At 46.4% G+C, this 14483-nt stretch overlaps 1 long non-coding RNA gene across 1 annotated transcript; it reads right to left on the bottom strand.

Annotated features, from left to right (window-relative positions):
* Window positions 1-4504: 4504 nt before the first annotated feature.
* On the bottom strand, window positions 4505-5881 carry LOC140394848 (uncharacterized). The gene is made up of 3 exons (XR_011936039.1): window positions 5870-5881; window positions 5454-5779; window positions 4505-4785 (listed from the first exon to the last, which is right to left on the bottom strand). It is a non-coding gene; the product is annotated as an uncharacterized lncRNA (long non-coding RNA).
* Window positions 5882-14483: the final 8602 nt, after the last annotated feature.

Here is a 14483-nt window from a genome sequence, read left to right as displayed (position 1 = left end):
ATGAGACCTCGTGTGTACCGACACCGCCTGTCATTCGAGGACCTGCCAGACCGGGCATGCCGTCGAAGACTCCAGCTGAGCAGAGGGACAGTGCCACATATCCACCAGATGATGGCACACTTGGCACCTGGGGGAGGAACCTACTCCCAGTAGCCGTCAAGGTGACCCCCTGAACTTCTATGCCACGGGGTCCTTCCAGACATCGAGTGGGGACCTGTCCGGGATGTCCCAGACCTCAGTGCACGAAGACTGAGGTCCTATATGCCCAGGCAGCTCAATACATCCACTTCAATGTGGACCGAGCCCACCAGGATACCCGGGCAGCGGGGTTCGCCGGCATTGCTGAGATGTCTCGGGTCCAGGGGGTGATCGACGGGATGCATGTTCCCCTATGGACACCTGCAGGCAACAGGCCACTATACACAAACCGAAAGGGGTTCCACTCTATGTATGTGCAGCTGACATGTGACCATCAGATGTGCATCATACACATCTGTGCCCGGTACCTGGGCAGCATGCACGACACCTTCATCCTGGCACACTAGACGATTCCTGACATGTTTGAGACGCCAACCCCACCCCCCGGCTGGGGAATTGGCTCCTGGGTGACGGGGGTTATCCATTGCGGTTATGGCTGATGACGCCTAAGGAGGCCACAGACCGATGCGGAGATCCGCTACTACGTCGCCCATGCAGCAACCGGGAGCATGATCAAAGGATGCGTCGGTCTGCTGAAGATGCGGTTCAGGTGCCTGGACCACTCTGGAAGGGCCCTCCAGTATGATGCTGAGAGGGTCGCCCGCATTGTGGTGGCCTGCTGCATCCTCCACAATATCGCACAGCAGAGGGGCGATGTGTTGGAGGAGGAACGCTAGGCCTCTTTCAACGAGGAGGATGCGGGGGAGGGGAGGGTGGGCAGGACATGGAGCCCAGGCAGACACTAGATGACTGGGCTCCATGTTCTGCCCACCCTCCCCCTGTCCATCAGGACCAACATGCACGGTACGCTCTGATCGCCTCCAGGTTCACCGACCCGGGGCGAGGGGGGCGATTTGTAGTGACTGAAAAGGGCACGAAGAAGTGAAACGTGGCCGACGACATTGATGTTGTGTCACAGCATAGCATACTGTACATAACTGCGCATACTGGCATACATTGTTTTGACAATGACGTAACGAGCGCCATGACGTGCACACGCTGTGGAACCGCCCACGTGTGAAGAAAACTGAAAACCCAACTAAAGACAGTGAACACGAGCAGTTTGGGGAAGAGGACACCTTCTTGATAGCAACAGTCATTGAGGTCGCTCCAAGGGATTCGGGTGGGGAATCCACTACACCGCTCCAACAAAAGACAAGTAGTAAATGGTCTGTAGATCTCGTTCTGAATAGCATAGCAATACCATTTAGGATAGATACAGGTGCCGACGCGAATACGATATCGTGGAAGACTTTGTTGCAAGCTGATCAAATGCCAACCATAGTGAAGTCTCGGTGTCGACTGCTGGACTACAGTGGGAACAGGGTTGTCACGGAAGGTATATGTCGTCTGTTGGTGAGACATGAAGAAATTGAAATGCCTCAAGATTTTGAGGAGGTTAACGATGGGCAGACATCGGTAGTAGGCGTACAACCTTGTGCAGCAATGGATCTGGTCCGGGGAATATAAGCAACAGTTACGTCAACGGATGGAGAAGAAGAAGACTGAGAAAGTCTATCATGTCTATTTGATGAGCCGGCAGAAGAAGACAGGGAAGGTCTAACCTCTGTAGGTTACAGCACAGACACCAATGAAGAATTGGAGGATGAGCAATGTGAAGAGGACCAGGAAGGTCTAGACATGTTATGTGCAACAAGTGATGTAGCAACAACTAGTGGCATTCAAGTTGTACAGGATAAAAGTGAAACTGACAGATCTCAGCTGGATTGTACAAAGGCTGATGATAGTCGTGCTACAGCGAACAGATCACTAGAGAGCACAGCAATGAAGAACAGCCAACAAGGAGATGAAGACTTCTTGGACAAGTTGGTCCAGGCGTGGAACACCAAGAGTTCAAGGCTATATTTTGAATCGAAAAGGCACCAAGGAACTGATGCTGAGCGCGCCAAAAATAGTTTGGGTACCACAGAATATACTCAGAGGTATGACTGTGATATCAATGGACAATTTGATGACACATGGCACTTGTATGGTAGCAAAGTGTTGGAACTTCCAGTTATGCTTAACGGCCAGACAATGGACTGCAGCACGGTGTGTGCAACTCAACTACCATTCAAAGTAGAAAGGACACATGTGTGTTTTGACAAGGTCAAGTTCATGAATAATGGCACCAATGTCAGGAAGAACAGGACATTGTTTGGGAAACAACAACATTCCAATGGTCAGGAAGTGGTGATTCTTGCTGTTCAAACAAGTTTTGAAGGCACAGGAAACACGAAAGCAACATCACAAGCAGAGAAAGACACCAAATCAGATGACGAACATGGTTCACCCATCAAACATTTGACTGATTGGACTGGCGATTTGTTGGTGATGTGACCATTACCACAGTGAAGACTGAATGCTTACTCAAGGTTATGGACTGTAAAATGTTTGAACAGTTTTTTTTAAAATGTTAGCTACTACTCAAACAGGTGTAATGACAAGACTATGATTTTGCTGTATTTGTTATTAACGATCTCCATTTGTCTTGAAGACAAGAATTAGAAAGATAAAGTTAGTATATTATGTAATTATTAGCTATGGTACAGGACACTGCATGTCTGATTAATACTGCATGCTATAAGGATGTAAGAAAAATATCTTAAAGGGTAATAATTTTTCTTTAGAAAAAAGGGGGGATGTGGTATTATCATACATGAAAGTAATGTAAGAGTTAATGAAATGGATACAGACAGCCACTACAGGGAGCTTATGCTAGAAGTATATAAGGGATGATGCTGAGCCTTGTGGGACAGAAGGTTGAAGTAGGTGGTAGGAGCAGAAGCAGGTTAGAAGGACTGAAGATAGTGAGAGGAAGAAAAGTTTATTAAGTTAGAGAGTTAGATGTTAGATGAATATAATGAGTGTAGTTTATGAGTGATTAATCAACTGTTTAGTTTATCAGGGATAAGTGTCGAATCCAGTTAGTTGTGTTAAATAAAACAATTTTGTTGGTTTACAAGACTCGTTTTCCTCTGATCAACCCAACACATCAAAGCCATCTGGATAGAGCAAGGCAGAGAACAACACATTCTGCATCCATGAACCTTGCTGCCACTCTCCTTACTGCCATCTTGTTGGCTGGGATGGTGTGCGTGGGGAGTGCAGTGTGTATATGCGGCTGCAGCTTATCAGCCTTTCAGCGTGAATGGCGAAACTGACAAATCCGGCACCGTTTCTCATTAGAATCTATTGTGTTGTCATTCCTGGAGCAAAGTATCCTATCCTCACAATTTACAAGTTGAAAAATTGTTGGGGTACAGTTACCGAATATAAATTTGGGTCTGGTCCAGGTACTGGAACACAGCTAAGAACTTATAATATAATGATCTTTATTGTCACAAGTAGGCTTACATTAACACTGCAATGCAGTTACTGTGAAAAACCCCTCGTCACCACATTCCAGCACCTGTTCAGGTACACAGAGGGAGAATTTGAATGTGCAAATTCCCTAACAGCACGTCTTTCAGGACTTGTGGGAGGAAACCGGAGCAACCGGAGTACTTGCAGACTCCGCACAGGCAGTGACCCATCTGGGAATCGAACCTGGGACCCTGGCACTGTGAAGCAACAGTTCTACCCACCGTGTTACCGTGCCACCTATACTTATCTATATACAAAACTCTGGGAAGTGAACAAGAATGCCAGGCAGAATTTGAAGACATTGAGATTGTTTCAGATCCTGTCCTCTCTTTCTTGGCCAGACAATGTAGATAAACTGAATTACCAGGTTTCCAGATTATGGGGTGTATTCAAAAACAAAAATCAAGCAAAAAATGTTTTTAAAAATAAGATTATCATGAAATTTATGTTTCAAAGACTGAAAAGTTTTGTAAGAAACCAGAAACTTTTACAAAGTCAAACCTGAATATAAATTTCTCCTGAATCGAATAATCAACAAGATGACTATTGCAATTACAATTTTGCAGACAATGATGAAGATAGCTGTGAGAACCTTAGTCTTTTTCTCTTCACTTTGGCGATCAGTATTAGGTTCGTCCAAGAACGGAGCTGAAAAGTTGGGTAGAAAAACGTAATTAATTGCAATTTCCAACTTCAACCTTTGAATGTATAATAATGATGATATTAATCATATAGAGATATGCTGAAGTTCGAACTGCACAGAGTAAAATGATTGCAGCAGTTTAAAAGGAGGCCCCACAAACTTCTCAAGAAAAATAGTTATGGGTAAAAAATAGGATTATGTGACATTGCACACACCTACAATATAAGAAAAAACTAAATCAGTTATTTAAATAGCTATTTTCTGAGATTGTATGTACTTACTTGAAAAATGCTTCTTAATCTCATAGTTATGCTCTTTCACATTCCACACAGCACAAGTGTAGTTGCCATCCAAAGCATTTTGTGCAACTGTGATTGGAAGCATACTGGTCATCTTGAACAGCCCCTGTGGGGTCTTTACACTACTAGTTTTAGCGTGAGAGGTGAGGTCCGTTTTCTCATAGACAAACCAGTGAATCTCAGGGAGAGGGTACCCAGTTGTTTCACAAATCAGGTCCGTTGTTCTCATTCTTCTGGTGATGTTTGATGCCAAACTCACTTTTGGCAAACTGTATGGAGCTAAACATAAATTACATCCTTATTAACGTAATGGGAGAGGTGTAGAATAACATAGGCTCAGTTTTTATACTTAGCCCGCCAGCAAGCAATACATAACACGAATTCCCAGATTTATGGCAGTAGTTTGGTTGAAGAAAATATTTAATGGTTCAAATTTGTGATTTTAATTTGATTTCTGAATATGTGAGTTCAATACTGTTCAGGGGGCTTTCGATTGAGCTTTCCCCTTTATTGTGATCATTTTTGTCTGATTGAGAAAGTAGCTTATATAGATGTCTTGCAAGTTTTGCTGGAATATATCTGTATCTATTTCATAATGGATTATTACTCCATGGACACTAGTTATTGAGACTGACTATATAGTAAGTATTGGGTGAATGTCACATGATGATTATCCTGTCTTACAATGTGGTCATCCAAAACATCAGTGCATCCTCCCCTCACTTCAGTGGCCAAAATATGTTTTGAGATATCCTGAAGAGATGAAAAGTGATCCACAAATGCAAAGTCATTATTTGTTCTCTCAACGTGACCCCCATTATAACTTACTGTTTGCCTATCTCACATGTCAAACTTTTAGATGTGGGAATTAATTGGAATTGATTGCCAATTAAAGGCAACCAATAATTTACCAGGGAGAATATCAGAGAAAGAATACTGTTACCCACCTTTAACCTTCAGTGTGATGGTTTTACTGACATGACTAGACACTGTTTCCACAAAATATTTATAAGTCCCTTGATCTGTCAGTTGTGTGTTCCGGAACAACAGTGATACATCTTGTGAATCTGGATGAAGTAATTTAATTCGATTTTGAGGTTCTTCGTCACCAGCTTTGAAGCTAAACAAGGATCTTAGTTTTCCATTATTTTTACTTTACTGAGTTCAATGAAATCAAATATTTTCACTTTTGTTGATTTGATTGAGCAGGGCAGTTTAGCGTCTTCGTTCAATATTCCTGTCACTGAAACGTCACAATCTAATGTCACAAAGCCTGAAAAACAAGAATTTCCATTAGCTCACATTCCCTCAGTGCTAATCGGTGTTCAATGAGCTAGAAATTGAGTAGCTCTTCAGTACTTACTTTGTGCAAAGGGTGCACTTCTGTACAAGGCGACATAAAGGAAAATTGTTACACTGTGTAAACCAATTCCTGGAATTCAGATCACCTGCTAATTTGAAGCCAACAGAGAAAATTAATTAAAAACACAGGGCTGAATTTTTCAAAAGAAGAACAAGTCCTGTTGCCGGATATGAAAGCTGCAGACAAACTTGCTTCGGTGGGCAATGGGACCCAGGCATGGCATTTTTGCGGGAGCTGTCCAATTAACAACGTTTGTGGACAATGGCCCACCCCTTACACCCTCCATCCCCCAGAGCGAACTAGAGGGCTGGCAACTCAGGGGGCGGGGAGGGGGATCATCCCAGCAGCCACTTTGGGTGTGCGGGTGGCCATTACCCACAAGTAGCCTTTCATATGCAATGGAGTTCCCTTCAACCTCCCCACAGACTCTCCACAGGAACATGCTTGCATACGAAATTAGATGGGCAATTTAGCAAAATAAATTTGTGCAGCAATGTATCTAATTGGATTACCCTACACAACGCTGGCATGATTTCGGGTACACTGTTGGCAATGTGCTCTGCTGGCAGGAAGATGCTGGACCATTGCCAGTTCTCCTGCTGCCTCCCAACTAAAACCCTTAGCAATCTAAATCAAACCTAATCTAAATCAAATGAATAGACATCGCGCGACAATCACCAGGCAGGAATGTTCCCTTCTAGTCGGGGAACACTTCAGTAGTCAAGGGCATTCAGCCTCTGATCTCCGGGTAAGCGTTCTCCAAGGCGGCCTTCAGGATGCGCGGCAACGCAGAATCGCCGAGCAGAAACGTATAGCCAAGTTCCGCACACGTGAGTGCGGCCTCAACCGGGACCTGGGATTCATGTTGCATTACATTTATCCCCCACCATGTGGCCTGCGAAATCCTACCAACTGTCCTGGTTTGATACAATTCACACCTCTTTAACCTGGGGTTACCCCATCTCTGGATCTGTAAAGATTTAATCACCTGCTAATGCTTGTATTCCAAGCATTGTCTGGCATCTTTGAATTTGTCTGTATATATGTTTCTGGAACATTCCTCTCCATTCACCTGAGGAAGGAGCAGCGCTCCGAAAGCTAGTGATATCGAAACAAACCTGTTGGACTTTAACATGGTGTTGTAAAACTTCTTACTGTGCTCACCCCAGTCCAACGCCGGCGTCTCCACATCAAATCAAACCAGATTCACTTTGGCACCAAAGGTAGGTTTTCTCAGGAATATTAAGGCACTATATACGGTTGGAGTACTCAAATACACATCAGATATATTTGCATTGTCAAGAATGTTTGCTTTACATAAGCGTGAAGAAAACAATTTATTAAGTTTCTAAAAGTCAGACTGTACCTTTGCTTTACAAGCGGAAACAAAATGAGAGCCACACCAGTCCCACACAAAACGTGGAGGTGGGCGCTGAGCTTGCGTTGAGAACAAACAGTGAACAAAGATTCAGCTCACCTGCAACGTCCACGTAGCGTTCCACATTTGAAATGAACACAAGAACTGCTCCTCACGCTCGCTTTTCTTCCTTGGGTGTAAACGTTCTGTTTCGATAGAATTGGCCATCAGCTGTCGAGTTGACTCAGAAAGAGATTCAAACGAAAAAGAAATCCGGAATAAATGTGAGTGTCGAGCCCTCAACGAACTTGCCCCATCAGCACTGATAATAGGCAGAATGTAATGGACAGGATGTAATGGACAGGAAATAAGAGACATGAAGAAATATACAGTAAATAATAAGCAGGAAATAATAGACAGAAAGTAATAGACAGGAAATAATAGGCAGAGAGTAATAGACAGGAAATAATAGGATGTAATCGATAGGAAATAATAAGCAGGAAGTAATAGGCAGGATGTAATAGACAGGAAATAATAGACAGGATGTAATAGACAGGAAATAATAGGCAAGATGTAATAGACAGGAAATAATAGACAGAAAGTAATAGACAGGAAGTAATAGACAGGAAATAATAGGCAGGATGTAGTAGACAGGAAATAATAGGCAGGATGTAATAGACAGGAAATAATAGGCAGGATGTAATAGACAGGAAATAATAGGCAGGATGTAATAGACTGAAATAATAAACAGAAAATAATAGACAGGAAAAAATAGGCAGGAGGTAATAGACAGGAAATAATAGGCAGGATGGAATAGACAGGAAGTAATAGACAGGTTGTAATCGACAGGAAATAATAAACAGAAAATAATAGACATGAAAAAATGGACAGTAAATAATAGGCAGGATGGGGCAGCACGGTGGCGCAATGGTTAGCAGTGCTGCCTCATGGTGCCGAAGTCCCAGGTTCGATCCCGTCTCTGGGCCACTGTCCGTGTGGAGATTGCACATTATCCCTGTGTATGCATGGGTTTCGCCCCCACAACCCAAAGATGTGGCAATGTAGGTGGATTGGCCATGCTAAATTGTCCCTTAATTGGAAAACAATAATTGGGTACTCTAAAATGTTTTTAAATTAAAAAATAATAGACAGGAAATAATAAACAGAATGTAAGAGTTATGACATAATAAGCAGGAAATAATGGACTGAAAGTAATAGACGGGAAATAATAAGCTGGAAATAAGAGGCAGGATGTAATAGACAGGAAATAATAGACAGGAAATAATAAGCAGGCAATAAGAGGTGGAATGTATTAGACAGGATGTAATAGAGAGGAAATAATGGACATGAAGTAATAGGCAGGAAGTAATAGACAGGAAATAATAGGCAGGATGCAATAGACAGGAAATAATAAGCAGCAAATAATAGACAGGAAATAATTCACAGGAAATAATAGACAGGAAATATTAGGCAGGATGTAATAGACGGGAAATGACAGACAGGATGTAATAGACAGGAAGTAATAGACAGGAAATAATAGACAGGAATTAATAGACAGCAAATAATAGACAGGATGTAATGGACAGTAAATAATAGACAGGAAATAATAGGCAGGATGTAATAGATAGGAAATAATAAGCAGGAAATAATAGACAGGATGTAATAGACAGGAAATAATAGATAGGATGTAATAGACAGGAAATAATAGACATGAAATAATGGGCAGGTTGTAATAGACAGGAAATAATAGACATGAAGTAATAGACAGGAAATAATAGGCAGGATATAATAGACTGGAAATAATAGACAGGAAATAATAGGCAGGATGTAATAGACAGGAAATAATCAGCAGGGAATGATAGGCAGCATGTGATAGGCAGGAAATAATAGACAGAAAATAATAGACAGGAAATAATAGACAGGATGTAGTAGACAGGAAATAATTGACAGGAAGTAATAAACAGGAAGTAATAGACAGGAAGTAATTGACAAGAAATAATAGACAGGGAATAATAGGCAGGATGTGATAGGCAGGAAATAATAAGCAGGAAATAATAGGCAGGAAATAATAGACAGGAAATAATAGACAGGGAATAATAGGCAGGATGTGATAGGCAGGAAATAATAAGCAGGAAATAATAGGCAGGAAATAATAGACAGGAAATAATAGGCAGGAAGTAATAGACAGGAAATAATAGGCAGGATGTAATAGACTGGAAATAATAGACAGGAAATAATATGCAGGAATTAATAGGCAGGATGTAATAGACAGGAAAAATCAGCTGGGAATGATAGACAGGATGTGATATGCAGGAAATAATAAGCAGGAAATAATAGACAGGATGTAGTAGACAGGAAATAATTGACAGGAAGTAGTAGACAGGAAGTAATAAACAGGAAGTAATAGACAGGAAGTAATTGACAAGAAATAATAGACAGGAAAAAAGAGTCAGGGTGGAATAGACAGGAAATAATAGACAGAATGTAATAGACAGGAAATAATAGACAGGATGTAATAGATAGGAAATAGTAGACAGGAAATAATAGACAGGAAATAATAGGCAGGATGTAGTAGACAGGATGTAATAGACAGGATGTAATAGACAGGAAATAACATGCAGGAAATAACAGACATGAAATAATAGACAGGAAGTAATAGACAGGAAATAATAGACAGGAAATAATAGACAGGATGTAATAGACAGGAAATAACATGCAGGAAATAACAGACATGAAATAATGGACAGGAAGTAATAGACAGGAAATAATAGACAGGAAATAATAGGCAGGATGTAATAGACAGAATGTAATAGACAGGAAATAATAGACAGGAAATAACATGCAGGAAATAACAGACATGAAATAATGGACAGGAGGTAATAGACAGGAAATAATAGACAGGAAATAATAGGCAGGATGTAATAGACAGGATGTAATAGACAGGAAATAATAGACAGGAAATAACAGACATGAAATAATAGACAGGAAATAATAGGCAGGAAGTAATAGACAGGGAAGAATAGGCAGGATGTAATTGACAGGAAGTAAGGACTGGTTGAACTCTAAAGTGGAAACAAACCACTTGGGAAACCTCCGGCTTTAAATTTAAGGTGACTCGTTCCTTCTGTGAAAACTGGGCGGGATTCTCCCTCAGCCGACGCCGGAATCGGGAAGCGCAATTGGGCGGAGAATTGATTATGACACCTAAATCGCAGCAGGAGCCGAATTATGGCAAATTGGAATTCTCCGTCACCTGGACAGCGGCGCTAATGTGTTCCGGAACGGACGCACAGTAAAAACCATTTGCATGTCAATAGCGGGCCTGACCCGATATTCTCCGGCGCCTCCGCCTCCAATCGGCCAAGTTCCCAACGGCATGGTCCATGTGTGTTTTCAAAAGTTGTGAAACCGACATGGTGGCTGCTGAGGGAGAGAGAGGGGAGGTAGGACATGAAGAGGAGCAACTGCGGGATGCCAGGTCGGACACTGGCTGGGCTGTGTGGAGCAGGGCCTACCAGGGCTGGGGGAAGGAGGTTGATGGAGGGTGACTCCCACGGGACTGGGGCGGTGTCCAGACATGGATCACCAGTACTACGGCCTGCAAGGCAGCTACCTTGCTGTGCAGCCACTGACCACCCACCCTGGCCCCTGGTTCTGCAGAGTGACACCGACCGTATAGGCACCCCCACACACCGAACCCCCGCCACAACCCCCGCCTCCTGGCAACCACCCATGGGCAGCCCACACAGGGCAACACCGACAGTATGGGGGCCGCGGTGACTACCCCAGGCAGGGGCAGTGCCAGCCAATGATACCCCTGACAGGATGGACAGACGCCAAGGCCGGAGACCCCCACGATGAGTGCCACCAGCGGGGCCAAGGGTGTGGGGATAGGGGTGGGGGGGACATGCGGGAGCAGATCTTGCAGTGCCAACCGGGGCCACCATGCAGCCCGGTGGACCTGGTTGGACACGGGGTTACACACCATGCCAAATGTCAGCCTGTCACCCTCTACCGACAATGGATATTGGAATTAAATGAGCAATGGTGGCCTTCCTGCTAGTTGTCGCAGCCCTGGGGGATGGCGTGCAGCTATACGAGCTGGTGCTGCTCAAGGAAGCTGTAGCAGTTTAGTGGGCAATAGTGCAGCGGGCAGCAGCAGAGCGGACTGCAGAGGGACAGATGGTAGCTGCCCAGGTTGGAGAGCTGGCTGCCCAACAGGCCGAGGAGTTAGTGGTGCCAAGGAGGCGCCACTTGAGGCCTCATATGTACCAACACTGCCTGTCATTCAAGGACATGTCAGAACGGGTATGCCGTCGAAGACTCCGGCTGAGCAGAGAGACAGTGCAACATAGCTGCCAGATGATGGCACACCTGACAACACGGGGAATGGGAAGGTTACCTGCTCCGGGTGGCCGTCAAGGTGACACCGCCCTGAGCTTTTACACAATGGGGTCCTTCCAGGTGCCAAGTGTGGACCTGTTCCAGATCTCACAGACCTTGGTGCACAGGAGCATCCGTGCCGCCACAGGGGCCATATATGCCCAGGCGGCTCAATACATCCACTTAAATGTGAACTGAGACCACCACGATGCCTGGGCAGTGGGGTTAGCCGCCATCAACGTGATGCCTCGGGTCCAGGGGTGATTGACGGGATGCATGTCCCCCTATGGGCATTGTACACAAACTGAAAACAGTTCCACTTTCGATGAACATGCAGCTGATATGTGACCATCGGATGCGCATCACACATGTCTGTGCCCGATGCCCGGCTGCTGCTTGGGTGTCCCTCGTGGCATGGTACCCGGGCAGTGTGCACAACGCCTTCATCCTGGCACACTTGACAATTCCTGACATGTTTGAAAAGCTACCACCACGGGCTAAGGGAATGGCACCTGGTTGACAGGGGTTAACCACTGCTCGTAGCTGATGTCACCTATCCGGATGCCACAGACCGACACGGAGACCCAGTACAACGAAGCCCATGCCACGACCAGGAGCGTGATCGAGCAGTGTGTAGGCCTCCTGAAGATTCGGTTCAGGTCCCTGGACCACTCTGATGGCGCCCTCCAGTATGATACTGAGAGGGTCGTCCGCATTGTGACAGCCTGCTGCATCCTCGACAACATCGCACAGCAGAGTGGCGATGTGTTGGAGGAGGAGGAATGCTAGGCCTCGGCTGATGAGGAGGATGGCAGGGAGGGTGAAGGTGGGCAGGACATGGAGCCCAGGCAGACACATGAGGTCGCACGGCGTGTGCAACAGGGCCAACGTGTACGGATGCTCTGATTGCCTCCAGGTTCACTGACTAGGGGGGCCCCCAGGGGCACGGACACCATATCCCAACCACACAGTCCCTCACTCGGCAGCCTGCTGTGTTTCCTGCCCTGTGACCTGGGGCCCCGTTGGTGGGCATCTTCTTGGGCGTCCAGGTCTGGATGGGCCCAGCTGCTGCTCGGGTGTCCCGGGTGGCCTGTTGCCGCCCCGTTCTGCCCGCAGCCCAACAGATGCATAAGGACAGGAGGGAGGATTCTGAGGTTCTGCGGTTTTCCAGCACCTCCTCTGCAGGAGTCACCAGCACGGGCCCCATCACCTCCTCCTCCCTCGGGGTACCCGATGGCCCTGGGGCTACTCCATGGGACAGGAGTGTGAGGGGAGTTCTCCCCTGAGGCTCCACCGCCACATGGCGCCGCCAGCCCTGGAGGCCCACTCTGCTCTCGACCAGAGTCGGCGCGCTCGCGGCCATGGAGCACAGGGAGTGGCCATCTCCGCCTCGGACTGTGCCACATCACGCTGCCACTGTGCCACCACCTTTTTGGTTTTTATCGCATTAGCTAGTGACTGCGCCATATCCCTCTGGGTCTGGGCCACGTCGGCCTGCCCCTGGGTAATGCTGCTGATGTTCTCAGCCATGACCTGCTATGACTGGGCCATGCTGAGGAGCACCACTGCAATTTCCAGGTGGCTCTGGGACAGGGTCGACTGTGAGGCGGCACCCCTGCCCTGTGCCTCTGCCAGTGTCTGCACAGAATGCCCCAGGCATTGGACATGCTGATACATAGCTGAAACTGTCACCTCCAATATCCCCGATATCGGACTGCCCTCTGACCGTCCGCCCACTCGGGATCTCCTACCTCCACCTGCTCTACCGGGTAAACTTTGAGGTGTGCACCAGATAGTGTCCCAGAAGCCTCTTCACTAAAGTGCCCAACCGAAGTGAATGTCTCTAGGATGAGGGAGGGTGTTGGAGACAGCTGTGATGGGAAATCTGATGCATCCTCTGACCCGAAGCCCGGGATGAGGGTGGTGGGAGGTGTTTTGGGGGAGTTTGACATGTGTCACAGGGAACCGCAACTCAGCAATGTCTCACTTCCTTGTCCGCGGACAAGTTCCACCTCAGCGACCTTCCGTTCCTCTGGGCCACCGACCATATCCAGGGACCTGTGCTTGGCCACGGTCAGGGGCCGCAGGACCAGCGGTCTCCATGCTGTCTTCTCCCACTCCCAGCGGTTGTGTGCGGTTGTGCGCATGCCATCCAGGGTGGGGAGGAAACAGAAAACAACAGTGTTAGACAGTCCGACGCATGCAGCCTACGGGGTGGGTAGCTGGTGGCCTCAGTGGCCAGGGCACCCGGCCATGGCAGTCAGTAAGGGTGCCCCAGTACGTGGTGCAGGATGGGGGTTCAGCCCTCCTCCTGGTGGTGGTGGTGGTGGGGGGCAGATAGGACTACGAATGTGTGGGATGGGAGTTGCTGCCCACGCCCTCTGCCACCCTGAAGAGGCCGTGCAGTTTTTTCCGGCTTTGCTGGCCCGTCCGACGCTGTTACCCATGGCGCTCACGGCTCATTAGAATCGATTGTGTTCCACATGGCGCCGGTGCTGGCCCCTTAACGATGGCGGAATCGGTACAGGTGTGGCACCAGATTTTCTTTCATGGAAGTCAACGAATGTTGCATTGGCATCAACATTCAGAAACGGAGAATCCTGCCCCTGTACTTCTCCCTTCAATGCCCTCCCTGGGGGATTAGTCCTGGAATGTTGGCTAAGGAAGCTCCAAATAATTTATTGTTTGTTTTATTCATTCTATTATTCTGAATTTATAATATCTCACTCTGGTACAGCAAAAGAGAGGCGGAAAAACCCCATTAATGAACTGAATTCTCCACTTCCGCCGCCAACATTGTGATTGGGCGGAGAAGAGTGCGCAATGGAAAAAAGGCAATTTACACCGCTTCCGACACCATTCTCCAGTCCCCCG

This window comes from Scyliorhinus torazame, chromosome 18 (genome assembly GCF_047496885.1).
Source record: "Scyliorhinus torazame isolate Kashiwa2021f chromosome 18, sScyTor2.1, whole genome shotgun sequence".
NCBI classification, from domain to species: Eukaryota; Metazoa; Chordata; class Chondrichthyes; order Carcharhiniformes; family Scyliorhinidae; genus Scyliorhinus; species Scyliorhinus torazame.
The sequence above is the reverse complement of the archived record's forward strand: the minus strand, read 5'-3'. Positions and strand labels throughout refer to the sequence as shown.